The following is a 17,319-nucleotide window of genomic DNA, read 5'->3' as shown; positions in this document are numbered from 1 at the left end:
GCTCACTGGCATCATGCCACACCACCCGCCATCTTGGCTGCTGCCGCTGCTGAACCTCCTGTCTATAATGGCTGGCTCTCAGCACTTCTAATTGATTTACTAATCTCTACAAAGGGCCCTGACAAGAATTCGGCCTGCTTTGCAGATTTATTTAATGAGTTTGATTTTAGTATGCTTCCTATATGTACATCACACTGACGTTCTCTCCGCTCCTGAGAATGTGTTTTATTTGACAGAGGTAGCTTGCATGGAGGGCTGTGGTCTTGCCATGTGTGAAAAGAAGATATGGTCAGAGGCCAAGCAATCTTGTGTGTTGTGTGTGTGTGTATGTGCTTTGAGTGAAAGGTTGAGGGACCATGTACCTTTAACGTCAGAAGCGACATCCTGACACCCACCACCCACCCTTTTTCCATTTCAGATGCAAAGCCGGCAAGCGACGCATGCATATAGTCACAGCAGCAATCTCATCTATGTCCAATCTGTCATCGCACTGCTTTTCATTATTCTTATTTGGAGATAGGGAGTCATTTTTTTATAGGCACTTGAGCTGTGGAGCGCGGCTGGCCTCTCTCTGGTCAGGCAGACATGTCACTTTCCCCGCACGAATCTAGGTCAAGGCGAGAGAGTGAGAACGCAGGAAGGAGATGGAAAAGGCTCCCGGCATTTCTAAGAGGCAAATGAACTGATGAAATTATTGAAATTCGGCCTTGCTGGCAGAGAGGGGGGAGGGAGCAGGCTGTGGTCAGTCTTCTTGTCCCTCACCCACAACCTGTCCTTCTTTATTTTCCTCCCTTCTCTTTTGCCTTACTGCTCTTGCTTTCATACACATGCAGCCCTGAACAGATACTGATATGTATGCATAATCAGAATCTTTACCATGTAAGATGTTAAACATGCTGAAATCTAGTAGGGTGTGTGTTCCGCAGGATGGAGAGCTTCTGTAGTGGCCTGTTGGGTGACTAAATCTCTGTTCTCTGCATCAGAATGATGGTGTATTAGCTGCGGTGTGCATTATTATCTGCATAAACACTCTCTGATTCAGTCAGTGACAGTAGAGGTGGCTTTGAGTGTGTGTGTGTGTGTGTGTGTGTGTGTGTGTGTGTGTGTGTGTGTGTGTGTGTGTGTGTGTGTGTGTGTGTGTGTGTGTGTGTGTGCGGTGCATCCAGATGTCACTGTCATGAGGCAGCAGGGATGGGTTTTTAAGGTGACCTGCTTTAAATATAGACAGTGTCATAACAAGATGCTACGCTCGACTTATAAAGCACATTTGCATAACAACCCTTTGCATTATTTTGCTCTCTCTTTCTCTTTATATACAAGGAGAACAAGGATGCATTCTCTTTTATTCCATAATTCCCATGTTGAATGCAGAAATGGCACCTTTAATATTGTGTAACTTTGTGCCAGGAGCGAGATGCTGGACAAATTATGGTGCAGATGTTTAATGTCAAAGGAAATTAAATTGTGGTGTATTTTGGCTAATGCATACAATATATATTTGTTAAAATTATTATTATTTATCATTATTATTATTATTTTGGAACAGTTTGGTCTTACTGTATGGCTCAAAATAAATTAGATCAGTTGACTTTTTGTGGATGAATGCACATATTTATCCATATCCATACTACTATATTGGTTGTAAAGCTAGCAGTGTAGCTTTAGTTATGAAGACAGTCATACAGAGGAAGTGTAAATAAAGTCTCAATAACTGTGAAGAGTAACTGTGTAATTGTTGAGCATTGTATTATTTCTTGTTTTTAAATGTTAATTTCTCCCCTTTTTCATCTATGGCCTTGGTATTCTTAATGCTTTGTAGAGGAGTACAGGGGACATTCAATGACATGTTTAATGAGCTCAAAGTTGTACAGCACTTTGTGTTGTGTAGCAACCAGTCAAGAGGAACATATGTGGTAGATGCCTTATGTTTGGAGCGTTTTAAATTACCTGTTCTTCTCCATTTGCTTTTAGCTCGATGTTTGCCATGAAGACCTTCCAGACCCCAATTCATCCCCACTCATCTGCAAAGCAGAATGTCCTAACTTACTAGATTTTCACGTTTATTGTTATTATTATTATTATTATTATTATTATTATTATTATTATTATTATTATATAAGGCATGGTAGTACTTTGAGGAGCTAATTAAATTAGATATCATGTTCAAATATTTCTCTACTGCCTGTCTTGAAATGAAAGATGTAGCTGAACTGTTTTTGCGTTCTTATTCCTGACAAACATGATTAAAATGCTTTCATTATATCATACAGAAAAACATATCAGCTTTCCATTAGTGAACTGTAGACAGAAAGCCAGGGTGTTTTAAACAATTACCTGCTTTATAAATGTGAAGAGCCCTGATATACTGAATTCTACATATATCCTCTTGACCCCAATTCCATTAACTCATAAACAAAAGACACAAAGTACTGAGGAATCTGCCTCGTTAGCCGAGCCTGGCAGTGAATTAACATGTGCAAAGGGTCAGAGTCCACTTTATCTCCCTGTGCGCGCACACACACACACACACACACACACACACACACACACACACACACACACACACACACACATACACACACGTATTATAGTGGGTTATTTATACAATTCATGTACTGACACCCATGTAGTCCATTCAACCTGCAAACACTACTTAAATTATATGTCCTGCCGTTTGGTATTGTTGTTGTTGAGACAAACTCATTTGAGTCAAGGCTGAGACCATGACATGACTCAGACAAGTTCATAAGTCTGACTCCAATATCATATTTTCATGGTATTGGTCTTGTCCTGGACTCGGGAGCATGTGGACTGTTTTGGTCTCATCTTGACTCAATCCTTTTCTGATTTCAGTCCTGATTCAGACATGGGTGAGCTAGTGTCAACTACAACACTGTTGAAAAGCATTCTGTTACAGAATGGGGAAAGAAACTACAATTGGTTTAGTGCATAAGTAAGCTGCCCAAATGATTCATAATGAATTGTCAACCGTTTGGGTCATGTTGCATTCCAATTTATTAAAAAGAACCATCCAAAGAGTGAATCATTCTTGAATCAGACATTGCTTCTCTTATCATAGTGGTTCTAAACAGCTGACAGAAGATGAATTATAAAATGTAATGTTAACAAATGAAGCAAATTTCAGTGCCTTTTTGCTGTTTTGCTACTCAGAGGTACGTGATTTACAAAATACCAATCAATTCATTTGACGCTGCTTAGAAATGTAGGAACTAGCTTGTATATTTTCAGTGTAAGTACTGTCCACATTGAACAGTACACTGTAAAACAATTCATTTAAACCAGCTGTACAATGGACATGGTTACAAGAAGTATATATTATATTTTGTTCCATAATTATGTCATACTTTTGGCCCTCTGCAGTCCTTTAAGTCTGTTGCACTCTCTTTCTTTCCCTCTTTTTCTCTTGCTCATAACGAAAAGGAGACCTTCCTATTACCATCAGGCCTAAACTGGGACTCGCCATTTATCCCTCTAGCCCTTCTCTCTCACTCCCTTCACCCCTCTCTCCTCCTTCTTCCCCATCCATTCTTCCCTCCCTCCCTCCCTCCCTTCCTCCATTCCATTCCCCGGCATGTCATCAATCTCTCTAAAATGACAGCCGACAGATGTTAGCCTTTGCAAAGATCAAATCCATGGCTGGAGGGCTGCACAGTGTGGAGAAAGGTAGCCACAGAGAGGCAGGGCCACAGCCGTGGCACCAACACACACACACACATGCCCATTGCCACCCGGCCGCTGTATCCGTCTGTGTCTTCATTGCCCTCACACACACCCCCACCTTACACAGAATTGATGCCTAAATGTGTTGTGACATGAGGGCAGGGTGGCATACAGACAGGACTGTCAGGATGGATGGCTGGAGGGGACAGCCTGCCTAAGCTGTGATGAACTTAGGGAAAAAAACAATATTGATTTTATGGCCTTTATATCACTGTTTTCATTTGTATCAACTGCCCTCTGCAAATATTCCAGCTTAAATAGCTCTTTGTAATTTGGTATGGGCATTTAAACCAGTAAATGTGCAGTGTTAAAGTCACCGTTTATAATATTACTTGAGTAAAAGTTTTAAAGAATGTGATATTTATTGTCCTTAGGTATTAAGTATTGAGGTATTAAGTATTATATATATATATATATATATATATATATATATATATACACACACACACACACACACACAGTTTGAGCAGCAAGATTGTGTTCAGTTTTAACTCGTTCTTAGTTTCTTGTATCTTTGTGTTAGCATAAGAGGCACTTCATCCGGTATATAGTCTCTTTCATTCCAACATAAGAAAATATTTTTGGAATCTGCATCTGTCACTGAATCATTCATTCAACCAATTCACTCAAAAAGCTGATTCATTCAATGATGAAACACCCCATCCTGTGTTGCTCAGTGATGCAAAACAGTGCTGTGATCTTTGTTTAGAACTATTTTCATTGGCAAAACTGAGCAAAAAAGAGGCTAACTTTATTAAACTTGTATAAAATTAATATTACACTTGTTATCATGCTGATATCTGGAGACAGAGAAAAAAAAACATCACTCTTCATGTGTTATAGATTAACAAGGCATACAGAAACATTTTTGCCACCTACTGTTTAGAGTGCCTTGAATTTTGAAGATTCTAAATGTATTTTAATAGATTAAATCACATAGTGTGTGCGTGCATTCTCTGTGCGTGTTTTTATGATATACAATACTTGATAATGTCAGATGTCAAATCATTAAATCAACCCTTACCATATTATCGCAGAGGATATATGTCACACACCCCAGCCTCAAATTGAGTGGAAAATGCAATCATCTGCGCTTGTGCGAGCACTTGTTTGCACATGAGCAAAGTTGTTTTTTTAGGAATCTAACTTGCCAGCGCCAGACCACTGCATTCTTGCAGTCTGTATTCTTCCAACTTTATTTTGTAGTAAGACACTATTAGGCCTATCTATCGGAATAAACATGTACATTTAAATTAGTTAATGAAGTGGAGTAAAAGTGAAAGTTGACAGAAATATAAAAACTCAAGTAAAGTACAGATTCTTCCAAAAAATACTTAAGTACTGTAAGTATTATCACTTTACTACATTACACCTCTGGGCATGTATCTGTCTTGGTTCAGTTAGCTTAAGGCTAGCATGAGTGTTTATATTACGGCAGGTCTTTGTCATTTATCTCATTTGAGCTTTAATGACTCAGATGGGTCAAGAGAAGTCCATTGATGACCAAGTCTCCTCTGGGCCACTGGCATTCAGCTTAGTCTGCATCAACCACCTCATCTGTTAATGTGTGTGTGTGTGTGTGTGTGTGTGTGTGTGTGTGTGTGTGTGTGTGTGTGTGTGTGTGTGTGTGTGTGTGTGTCTTAGTTTTGCCTACATTGTGGTAACTGTACGTTCAATACATACTAAATAATGTCCAATGAAAATCTAAAAATGTGGGAGGGTTAGGTTCATGTTAAAGGATAGAAAATATCATTAGCTCAGTTTACAGTAGAGATGTTCATGGAAACCCACCTCCAAAGTGAAAGTGAAAGTGACATGACATGTGGCTAAGTATGGTGACCCATACTCGAAATTAGTGCTCTGCATTTATCCCATCCAAAGTGCACACACACACTGTGAACACCCACCCGGAGCAGTGGGCAGGCATTTTTGCTGCGCCGTCCGGGGAACAGTTGGGGGTTCGATGCCTTGCTCAAGGGCACCTCAGTTGTGGTATTGAAGGTGGGAAAGAGTGCTGTATATTCACTCCCCCAACCTACAATCGCTGCCGGTACGAGACTCAAACCCACAACCTTTGGATTACAAGTCTGACTATCTAACCATTAGGCCACGACTTGCCCGCAAAGAGAAAATGGTAAATACAAATAAACTTGTTGAGCCATTTGGTGACAAAGCAAAACACTTATATAATGATTACTTCCCAAAAAGTTGGATGTGGAATTCGGATTGGGTTAGGTTCTTAAATATTCCACAAATTTCATCTAATCAGTACACTGTAGGTGATTCCCTAGTCTTAGCCCCTCACAGTCTATCTACAGGATGTCTATATATGGTACATAAAACTGGACAGGACTTTTGGGAGTCAGGGCACAGGTTTTTTTTTTTTTTTTTTTTTTTTTTTTCTACAGCAGGTTATTGTCAGTAGCAAATTTGGGTTTGCACTTCAGGTACAGGGTGTATACAGGGTGTATATCAGGGTTCCTCAATAGGCACCCACATCCGGCCGTGAGAGAAAAATGTTTGGCCCGCACTAATTTCAAATAATGTGATAATCAAATAATCAAACACAGCATCAGGAAGCGACATTAACTTACATTGTGTCTACACTGGAAGCGAGCGGCGCTGTGCGACGCATCAAAATTCAATAGAACTTCAGTCAAATGATTTGCAATGCTTTGTCATGTCCAGTGTAGATACGATGTGACAGCAAAAACATGGTAAGTGTGAAGTAAAGAAAAGTGGACACTGAAAATAGATGATTCAAATTTGAATGGACTGAACAGTTTTGAGTGAGTGAGTGAGTGAGTGAGTGAGTGAGTGAGTGAGTGATACCATCTTTGTTATGGATGTTGGTTTCGCAGTGAGTTCACAGTTTTAATTTATTTTCAAGATCTGAGGTAAAATATCTATTGTTGCTTTCAATATGGCTATAAAGATCATGCAAAATAATATTCAAACTCACATTAGATACTTTTAATATTGAATAAAGCACATAATCATTACCTAAGATTATCACTGTCATATTTTGTATGTTGTTCCTGCCTTGACGTCGCAGAAAATAAAAAACATTTCTAAAATAGAATTCTGAGTTGCTTATTGTCACGTGTCGCTGTTGCGGATGGTTAAGACAAAAACTGCATGGAAAAATAATTTTTATCGCATCATGTCTGGTTGGGACACACAATCTTACAGCTGATCCCCCCAAAAAATCTAAGTTTAAAAATATTAATGCTGACAGATCTAATAATTGAATCTGCAGTTAGGGAAAGTGGAGAGAAGAGATTCAGTCTGGAGATGAGCGGGAACAGTTGATTTGCATGGAAGACACAGAGATCCAAATTTTTTGTTTGTTCATTTGTTTTTAATATTCAACAGGCAAAGTTCTTCTGTATCTAAATGAAAAAATTGTTTGAATAAAACAGACTACTGGGGAAAACAATCTGAATATTTATCTTGTGACCATATTTTGATTATTTTAACAAAAGCAACAATAATAATAATAATAATAATAATAATAATAATAATATATATTACAAAACATAGACACAATTCTAAGTCTACAGTATTTTTGATATATATATATATATATATATATATATATATATATATATATATATCAAAAATACCTGGTTGGTGGCTCCTGATCAAAAATACTAGTTAGAATGTACTGATTGGTCTTTTGTAGTGCATTTGTGAAATAATCAGTACTTATTTGTTTTATATGTATGGATTCCAAACACAATGTTTACATACATGTCCTCTTCACAATAACTTTTTTGCTGTGCTTTCATCTATCAGATTTATTTTTTTTCTTTTCATTAATTTATTTTTATTTTTCACTGTCTACTCTTTCTAAAGAGTGTATGCTCTGGTAGGCTACACTTGTATGACTGTCACTGCTGAGGTTGGCTGTGTCCTGGTGAATGATGAGTTTGATTCATGTATTTTTATGACCTTAAACAATGGCAATGACAGTTTGAGTGGCATGACTACTGCCTTTCAGATGACTGCAGAGGACAGGCTGCTATCAAATAATGACAATTTATTTCAGCGTCCAGTGGGAGGTGTAGTGAATCTAAGAAGCTAGATGGCTGAACGTACCTTGTTGCTTGTAGAAATGGTTTCGAAATGTATGAGTAAGTTTGCAACACAGACAAATAGTGTGCTTCTAAAGATCTTTCAATAAAAATCAAACAAGGTGGTTTGTGTGTGGGAAAAAAAAAAAACAGAAAAATAGCATAGTACAATAGAACACCCTCATATACGTGCTCTTGCATAAACTCTCTATAATGTTAACCTTGCATACTTAACATGCATTTGCACTCTTTCTTAATCTGGACAGGTTTGGGCAGGACAGAAGGGGAACGTTTCAGGAATGCAGACATCTCTAGCTTACCCTGGTATGAGTTTTGGAGACAGGACAAAGGGGATAGGTTACATAATGAGGAGAAGAGGACATTGTGTGCATGCGGGAAGAAGCACACATTGCCCTATAATATAGGGGTGGGAAGTTGAGGGGAGTTGAGGGTGTGTTGATGGGCTGGACTCGCTTCATTAAGGGCTAAGGATAAGAGGGGCAGCTCTTCCAAGCATATGTCACTAACAAGCACTGTTGTTGTGTCTAGAGCCCAAGGAAGGAGAGACAGGCTAACCCATATGACACTGGTAAACATAGATAACTTTAAAGGAAAGTGGTAAAAACTCCCTAAATCCACACGTGCAAATGCACGCAACCCGTAAACCAAACCAAATCAAATGTGCTGCTTTTCAACAAGGACACAAACAGTGTCCAGAGTCGCTGTGCTTGGCGACAACATATGACACCATTACTGAAAGACTCCCCTATAGCCTCAGTATTTACTGACACTGAACACCTGCATACTCTCAGTTTGGACTCGGTTCATTCTTCTTGCCTTTGTTTATACCTCTAGGTAGTTTCTCCTTGTCTTTCTAACTAAAACACGGGCTGGTTAATAGATTTACTGCTCAGCCTTGGCTTGTTGCCGTGTATTGACCCACATGTGAAAGTCCTGGTGATGTTAGCATGAGGAAGGTGAGGCCAAGTGCAGGAGAGGAAGGAGGAACACATGGGACTAAATATTGATTGAGCTCTGACATTGATTTAGTTCTGCTTGATTCACAATACCAGGCCACTGTATGCATATATATAGATCCATACGTGTCCGTCCCGAAAGAGGAGCCCCTCTCTCATCCGTTTCCTCCGTCTGTCTTCCTCTCTCCCTCCTTGAGAGGGAAGAGAAATCAGGGGAGCCCCCTTTAGCCTCTGCTCTTTTGTTTACTGTTGTCCTTTTGTTTCTTTTCATCGTTAATCCTCATGGTCTGGACGGGGGATGTCACGTGGTTCTGTTTCTTTTTCTCTATCTCTTTCTTGCTCCCCCTTTCCATACTTGTTTCTTTCCATTCTTTCTTTCTTTTCATGTGGGCCAAAGCTTGTCATCGGTGGCCTTGTCACTCTATTGGAGTATTTAGTACATGACTCCCCATCTTCGTATTAATTACCATCCTACCACCAAGACATCAGATGCTCCTCTTTCTCTCACGGGTGTATGGGACACCCCCACAGTCCCTGACTCTACGTGGGGGCCTCTTCATAGTGTTCTGAGCCCATTATATATTATGGTTAAATTTTCTATCTAGAGTGATTTTACTCTGCATAAAAGCTGCATGAAAACTAGTGATACAGAAGAAACTTTTAAGAAGCGTTTCAATTGCAGAATTGCTTTCCTCCCTTTTATGTCTATTATACCACTTTCACTATAATATCCTTGATATTTTATGTCTATAATTTCACCTAAAATATAACCGTCGGTGTCTGTCGGTGATATTATTTCACCCTGATACAAATGTGTATGCATGATGTCAATGCTTATGGGTGGGGCATCAACTTATGGACTGCAGAGCTTCCCAAATATTGCGGTGTACCACTTCTCTCTCCCTCTTTCTGTCTCTCTGGCATTCACAATCCCTAACGGAGAGGAGGGTTGAGAGATTTGGTTAAGGAGGAGTCATGAATGGAGCCAGCAGAGGGGGGTGGGGAACTGGCAGGGGTGACGGGGGTTAAGTTCAAGGGCAGTGGCTGGGAACACAGACACATAAACAAGTCGACTGGTGCGCAAGCAATAAAGACATAAAAGTTAGCATGGGGGCGTGTTGTACAATAAACAGCCACCATTACCTGCTTTGTTTATACAGATAAAGAATCCACTTTAAAATCTCTGTATGGCGGATGTAATGCTCAACTTCTTCGAGGACAGCCGGTGGGGATGTGGGCCTGAGGGGTTTGGGAGGGGAGATGGAGGGTGGTTTATGAGGTGCTCTGAGAAACGCTACGAAAAAAAACACAAATCTTTACTAATGACATTTACAAGCTCAAGAAAGCATTGTTCACAGATGCTTCACATGCACTTTGCTAAAATGAAGGGACAAGAGAGAATGAAAAACAAAGACGCAGAGTTGTTTTAATGGACTGGTTAGTACATCACTTTTTAGTGGAGCAGTGGAAGGGTAAGTGGAACTATTCTCTTTTTTTGTGGACTGCCAGACAAATATGTCTATGTTGTTTTTCATTGCAACAACATAAAGAGGTCGAGGGGTCAAATAAACAACACACACACACACACACACACACACACACACACACACAGTTTGGCTCACAGCTCTAGATATGATGTGTTGCTCTCTCGAAAAATAAATAAATAGATAAAATTACACCACATACATTAAGTTTAGTAAACTTTGCTTACACAACTACAGCATATTCCCTTATGCATACATAATAAATAAATAAATATAAACCACTGATTAAATAAATAATGAAAAGGAAAATCAGTTAGGAACCGTTTCTCTCATGTCATTTCCCCAATCTCTCTTTTTTCATCCTCTACATTCTTGTATTGATTAAGGCAGTCATGATGAGTGTTTGTATGGGGAGGTGCAGAAAACACCCTGCAGTACATGAAGATGTTAAGATAAAAGTCCCTCCCCACTCCACTGACAGAAAGAGAGAAAGAAAAGGGGGGGGGGGGGGGGATGTGAAGATCTGAAATAGTAGAGAAGTTCTTCAGGAGTCGTAGTTCTATTTAATCATGTACGTCATGTGACACTAATCTATACATACTTACAAGACCTAAAATTAATGGGTTCTGGTGTCATGTGAGAGCATATCCCCTTTTCCTCAATACATGATTAAAAACATAGAATGTGATCATGATATATCAATCATTTCTAATCAGGTGCTGAAAAAGTTATTCAAGCCAAGATGTATTTGTATATGGTCTGCTTAAGATAAAAATCAACAACTACAATAAATGAAAAATAGTTTTTATATTTTATCCCTCTTTCACTGTCAGTACTGAATGGCGTCCCAGTGAGAATGCAGCTTGAAGGCCTCAATCACTCAACACAGAAAGTCATTATACGGGAAGCATTTTCATCAAAACACTGGTATTGCTTTCATACCAGCATGTTATGTTTTAAAAGAAGGCAGAGCTTTGCCGGGTCAGGTCAGGTTTCTCCTGGTAGTGGAAGTTAATGAGTGTCCAGTGTATACACTAATAAGGTGTCAGGGTTCATTTTAGCCTGCCATAGTGCTCGGCTGCTCCCAGCTGCCCTCTCCGCACATCTGGAGCCCCACTATCAAGATCGTTGCCATGTCAGCCAAGGAGATTTGCATGTGTGTTATCTATTTAAATAAATTCTCAGGGTTTATAAGCACTATAATGCATCTTGGCTAGGCTCAGCTCATTGCTAATTTATAGGCAGTCTACTGTGTCTGGGGCTGATGACACCATCTGAAGCATGTAGTCTAGACGACATTGAACCCACTGTCCGTGGGGTAATTGTTTTATGCAAATGAAAAATCCAAGGGTGACATGTTCCTCTTGCATCCGTGTAATTTGATTGAGGTGTGCTAAGACTGCTGCCAGCCCGGTATGCCTTTACTTTATTATTATTGTTATTATGGTGATTACGATTGTGTGCAGGCTGGTGAGCATAGAGAGAGAAGGATCACAGAGCCCTAGGGTTGCATCTCCTCGCAGCCTTTATAAAATATACAATCCATTCACACTATATTCATGGCTTGATGGATTTTTCCAATATTACAAGCTTTTGTTTTTCTTGCCAATGACAGCTGGCAAGGCGAATGACAATGGCAAATTGTGTCGTCGTGATTTGATACTTTACTCTCTCTGGGAAAGTTTAACTGGGATGGAAAGGTCCCTGTTGGCTAATGTGATGTGTGTGTGTGTGTGTGTGTGTGTGTGTATATATATATGACAGAGTATATATTAATATCATATATGTGTTTAAACATACATTAGCTGTATGAGAATGTGTTTAAATATTTTTTCCACATATTTTTTTTTTCATATATGTGTTTTTACATACATTATGTAAAGGATTTTTTTTTTTTTATTTTTTTTTTTTTTTTTCAGTAATATCAGGGAAACCCGGCATACACAAATCTGACTTGCAATTTACATTTTATTTTCTTTTCTCTGTAGATTACAACACTAGTTTTTGCAACCATTGCATTTATACACTTATAAAATTTCAGATAGCGGAGTAGAAAGTGACAGAGTGGATATTTTATGTGTGAGGTGACGTGTTTCTGTTGGGAGAGGTGAGGAATGGCTGGGGTGCTCAGTGCCTCCTCCTGACCTTTCACGCTGCCCTGCTCTGCATACGCAGCTAACTAATAACGACCCCTTTAATTATCAGAACCAAGTGCATGCAGCAGCAGCAGCCCAGACGGTCATAAATCTCAGCCAGAGACAGCACAGGACCAAGGACAGAGTAGAGTTCTCACCGCTTACACCCCAGCTACACTGCAAGCAAGACAAACGAGAGCACTCCCATTATAATAAGCAAAGCTGGCTGTTTGCTCGCTTTCAGTATAGACAACTTTGTTGATTGTAATGACAGGATTCTAGTACATGCGGTGTTATAATTTCCCAGAGCTGCACTTTTGATCCATAGTCATGTCGACAAAACAAAATAGCATCACACATCCAGCTCTCTCTCTCTTTCCCTTTGTCTCTCTCTGGTTTTCTGTTATTCACATGAGGGAATCACATTGTATTCACGTAACAGTGAGGTTCATCACTACAGGGCATGACCCCGGTGTCTGGGAGAGAAGGCTCTTTGTTTGGACGACAGGCGTTTCAGTGATGCTCTATTGTCAGAGAGACAGGACTTTAAGAAGAAAGGCCATTAATGTGCACAGGGGGCTGCCAGGTTCAACTCTGCTGAAGGCTTCTGTTTTAAACATGCAGAGAGAGGGGTAATTACTGTTTAGGTAGTCATACGAGTAAGGGTGAATATGAGACTGTGCTAAACTGTGATGTATGATGACAATCTTAAACTAAACAAAAAATACATACCAAAACAAACAAATATAATTAATTCAAAACAGTTCTTATTTTCAATTAATTATTATAAAAATATATATTGTGCATATCAATAATAATAATAATAATGTATAAAATGTATATGCATAATGTAAAAGGTAGAATTATAATTTTATTTTAAAATAAAATATAAAAAAATAAAAAAACATAAAAAAAACAATTTAAACCAAACAAACATAATTAATAAAAAGCACTTTAACCAAAAAATATAATGGCCTTTTATCCAAAGCAACAAAAGAGGAACAAAAGCAATTCATCAAGCAGTCAACAATAATCCTAATATACAATTAATTATCATTGTAATCATTGTAAAATTACTGAAATTCTTATTGTAATTATTAATAATATAAAATAATTGATGTGGTTACTATTATTGTTATTATTATTTTTATGCCATAACTGAAATAATAGGTGTGCAACACTGAGAGTCAAATTTATCTGTAATTTAAACATTAACACTCTAATCAATTTCATGTCAGAAGTATATATGTCTTCATTAGGCACTTAACAGTGGTCTCTAGTCCATTAATCTAATTCTACATAAGATTAATTATACCTCTAAAAGCTCAATGGGTATAGATAGATAGATAGATAGATAGATAGATAGATAGATAGATAGATAGATAGATAGATAGATAGATAGCAGTGTTCATCTGACTTGCTCTAATGGTGCTTCTGCCTTGTCCCCTCTAGAGGGACCAGAGTGGCATTTCTCACAAGGTCATGGTCAACACCATCCCCACCCACCTGACCCTGAGAGGTCAGTCTGTTCAACCCACCGTGACGGTCGCAACTAAAAATGCATTCTTGCTCTGCATACTTGCACACAGATGGAGTAAATCATTCCCACACACACATAGTCTGGTGGGGATATAAACTCAGCATGTTTATTTTTAGAAAACTTTGTAGTGTAGGTTGTCCACCCATTACATACTAATGAAACTCTTCCCAAGAGTATTTAATTTATCACTGGCCTGTGTGTCTGATTTATTTGTGATCTAAACTTGGGAGTGTTCAGTTTAAAAAGACCTCTACCATCTCCATGTAAACCATGGTTTACAATGGGCACAAATGGAAAACAAAGTTAGGAAAGAGAAAGGAAGGACAGAGTGTGGGTGTGGCCTGTCCGTAAGTGACAGGGATGAATAGCAGGACTGTGTGGTGGAACGTGCTGGCCTCCTGCTGACCTTCCACCGGCCAGTGTGTGGATTCAACATGACTAGGTAAACACACTGCTGGCCTTGTCAGAGAAGAGGCCCCGGCACTGGTTTATATCATATACACATCTAACCCTTAACAGAAAATCACATCACCAGAGAGAAAGGAAAACATCAGGAGACTATGTGCAGCATTATTGCATTTAAAGTAACTAAGGATATTTGATTTTGCATGTGTCTATTTACCAAATGGATTTGATTGAGAGCATGAAAACCACGACTTATTTCACCTAAAACAACCATTAATTAAAATTCTAAAACCACTTTCGAGTCTCGGGCTGGCAATACCACGACTGAGGTGCCCTTGAGTCACTTTTTATCAATTTAGTGTGTCCTTACTGAACAAAAGTAATAATTTCTTTAAAAAAAAATAAAAATAAAAAAACCCCAAACTTTACCAATTATTCGCTCATCGTCAGTCCTGTTCACATTTGAGGAATGACTGTTTGTAATTTATGAACCACAGACCTTATTTTACTTATAAATCGAAAAACACTATTCTAAACACTCAGAATTTTTTAGCTCAGAAATGCCTACTTTTATCCAAAATTTGGGGCTATTAATTAAACAGCTGTATTTGATTTTTGAATATGTAGACCTCAATATCAAGGTCAATAAATCAATCAAGAGGACATCTAGGTGTCAACAACCTATCATATTATAGTGGGAGGAGCGTAATTGCAGAAAACCTTTCCCTTTATTCTTCCCTTGAAATAATACCACCACCCTACGAGGGGTTCATTATGTTTCGGCAAGAAATGTTTTCTCTAAATTGAATCTATTCTTCTTGCTCCGTCCATCTCTATTCTTGCATTTCACCTTAATTTTATTTTATTTTTTTTCCATATCCTTTCTGTCTAGACATCTCCAAGTAGAGGTAAGGAGGGAGGCCAATTACAGAGGTTACAAGCTGTGCCGCAATTAAGGAAATGTACAGTTCAGCATAGTTCAGGCCGTCAAAACTGGAGAGCCCTATAAAAGTATGACTCATAATTTTTGCACAGTAAAGCCGCTGCAAATGGTCGTGTCAGTGATAAGGTGGCTTTTATATGTTGAGTGGGCCGGAGCTCGTGTGAAATAATTTACTCATGTGACAGAGCAGTAAACAATATTACATTAAGGTGATTGTTTAACCCTTTCGCTCATCACATGTCCACAAATTACTGGCAGCGGCAGGTTTGAAAGGGCCAGATAAAATGCATTTGAAAGCATAAACCGTTTCGGAGTCTCATGCAATGGCGGACACGTGTCATTCCCATCTAGAATTGGGGGGTGTGGATGAACTTCTTGGCAGGAGAGGACAGGTGGACCTGGGGTCTGGCATTAACCGCTCATAAAACCTTGAGACAAGCGAGGAAGGATGCAGTTTGTGATCTTAATTTCATCCACCACTCTAAACTGTTTCGCAGTTAGTCGAAAGGTTGACTCAGCGTTCTGCGCGGGTGTCCCATGACAGAGGCGAGATGGAGAGCTGCAGTAGAAGGCTTTCAGTTCCTTACAGAAAGGAGCTCTGTTAGATCCATTGACCTCCGCTGGACAAGGACTCTCTGTCTACACATCTGGCCCCCCTCTTTCCCCCCCTTGTGCTAGGAGAAAGAGAGCGAGGCGAGCAGGAGGGGGGACAGTAGGCTGTCCTGGGAGAGGCTGGTGGACAGGATGATGTATTTGGGAGAGTGAAGCAGCTGTCCTGTTGGGCCGGAGTGCAGAAGGGCTGTAGCACCATGGCCTCATAAAAAGAGGAGACTGGCCCCTGACATCCCAGCCTCTCTCGGATATAGAACAGAGACACACTGCCAAAAAAAGATACACATACTGTCTGCAGCTTGATTAAGTTACAATAGAGGAGATGAGGGATATGGGAGAGTGTTTATTTTGTCTCGGTTTGCTTCTGCTCTTGCCAGAGCCCTGTCTTCTGCCTTACCGCAGGCTGATCTCTGTTGTATCTATCAGCCCTCTGCAATGCCAAGGTCAAAGGTCAGACAGCTTCATCGGTGGCAGTTTCATTTAGCATTAACAGTAAAACTAAACCTAACAAGACAAAAACAAGATTACTTTTACAAGCACAAACCCATAATTTTTATTATTTTTTTTAGGGTTTTTTTCATATGGAAGTATTTTTTAAGGTAAAAAATAAATATCTACCTTCCAAATGTAGGACTGTCAAGCTATTTACAAATGCAACAAAATTAATTAATTGAATGTTGTGCTCATTCATTACTCAGATAAATGACATTTATTAACATATAAATATTGCTTTATGTGTATGCTTATTTATTGATCATTTGTATGTTATATATATATATATATATATATATATATATATATATATATATTATATATATATATATATATATTTCAAGTTCAGGTTTGATATCTTTAATATTTTTTTATGCTTTTGAAAAAAGTCTCTAATGCTCACTCAGGCTGCAATAACAACAACATAAAACGTAACGTAACGTGACGTAACGTAACGTAACATATAAACAACCCCAAAATTAAAGATTTATATTTTATAAATATTTTAATTTTAAATATTTGTCCAGAGCAAAACAGCCAGCTCTCTCTCCCCTGTCTGTGAACACTCTCTGTGTGCCAAGCAGAGGCACTGTGACATGCTCCCACAAGGCCTCTCATTAGAAACAGAGCTGTCTGGCAAGCTGGACCATAAACTTTAGAGAGGTCACCCCCCATACTGTTCTTCTGCACTGTAAACAAGTAGAAAGGTTAGTACTGTATCCGTCTGACACTGTCTTGTCTCATTAGAGACAAAGGACACTGTGCTAAGTGCTCTGAAAACAGCAATCATAAAGCAGAACTCTCCTGAAAACTCCCCCCCCCCAGATAGTCTTTCCGTGTGACTTTGGGTTGGGCATGTTAACGGCATGTGTTGCTTGTTTGTATGCGTGTGGGCTCATGTTTGTGTGTTCCTG

The 17,319-nt window shown here is 39.1% G+C and overlaps 1 long non-coding RNA gene across 3 annotated transcripts in view; it reads left to right on the top strand.

Moving 5' to 3' along the window:
* Window positions 1-17,319, top strand: part of LOC109058721 — a 261,589-nt gene that overhangs the window by 226,001 nt on the left and 18,269 nt on the right. The gene's annotated exons all lie outside the window — the stretch shown is intronic.

This window comes from Cyprinus carpio, chromosome A13 (assembly GCF_018340385.1).
Source record: "Cyprinus carpio isolate SPL01 chromosome A13, ASM1834038v1, whole genome shotgun sequence".
NCBI classification, from domain to species: Eukaryota; Metazoa; Chordata; class Actinopteri; order Cypriniformes; family Cyprinidae; genus Cyprinus; species Cyprinus carpio.
This window is presented reverse-complemented; position numbering and strand designations above follow the sequence as displayed.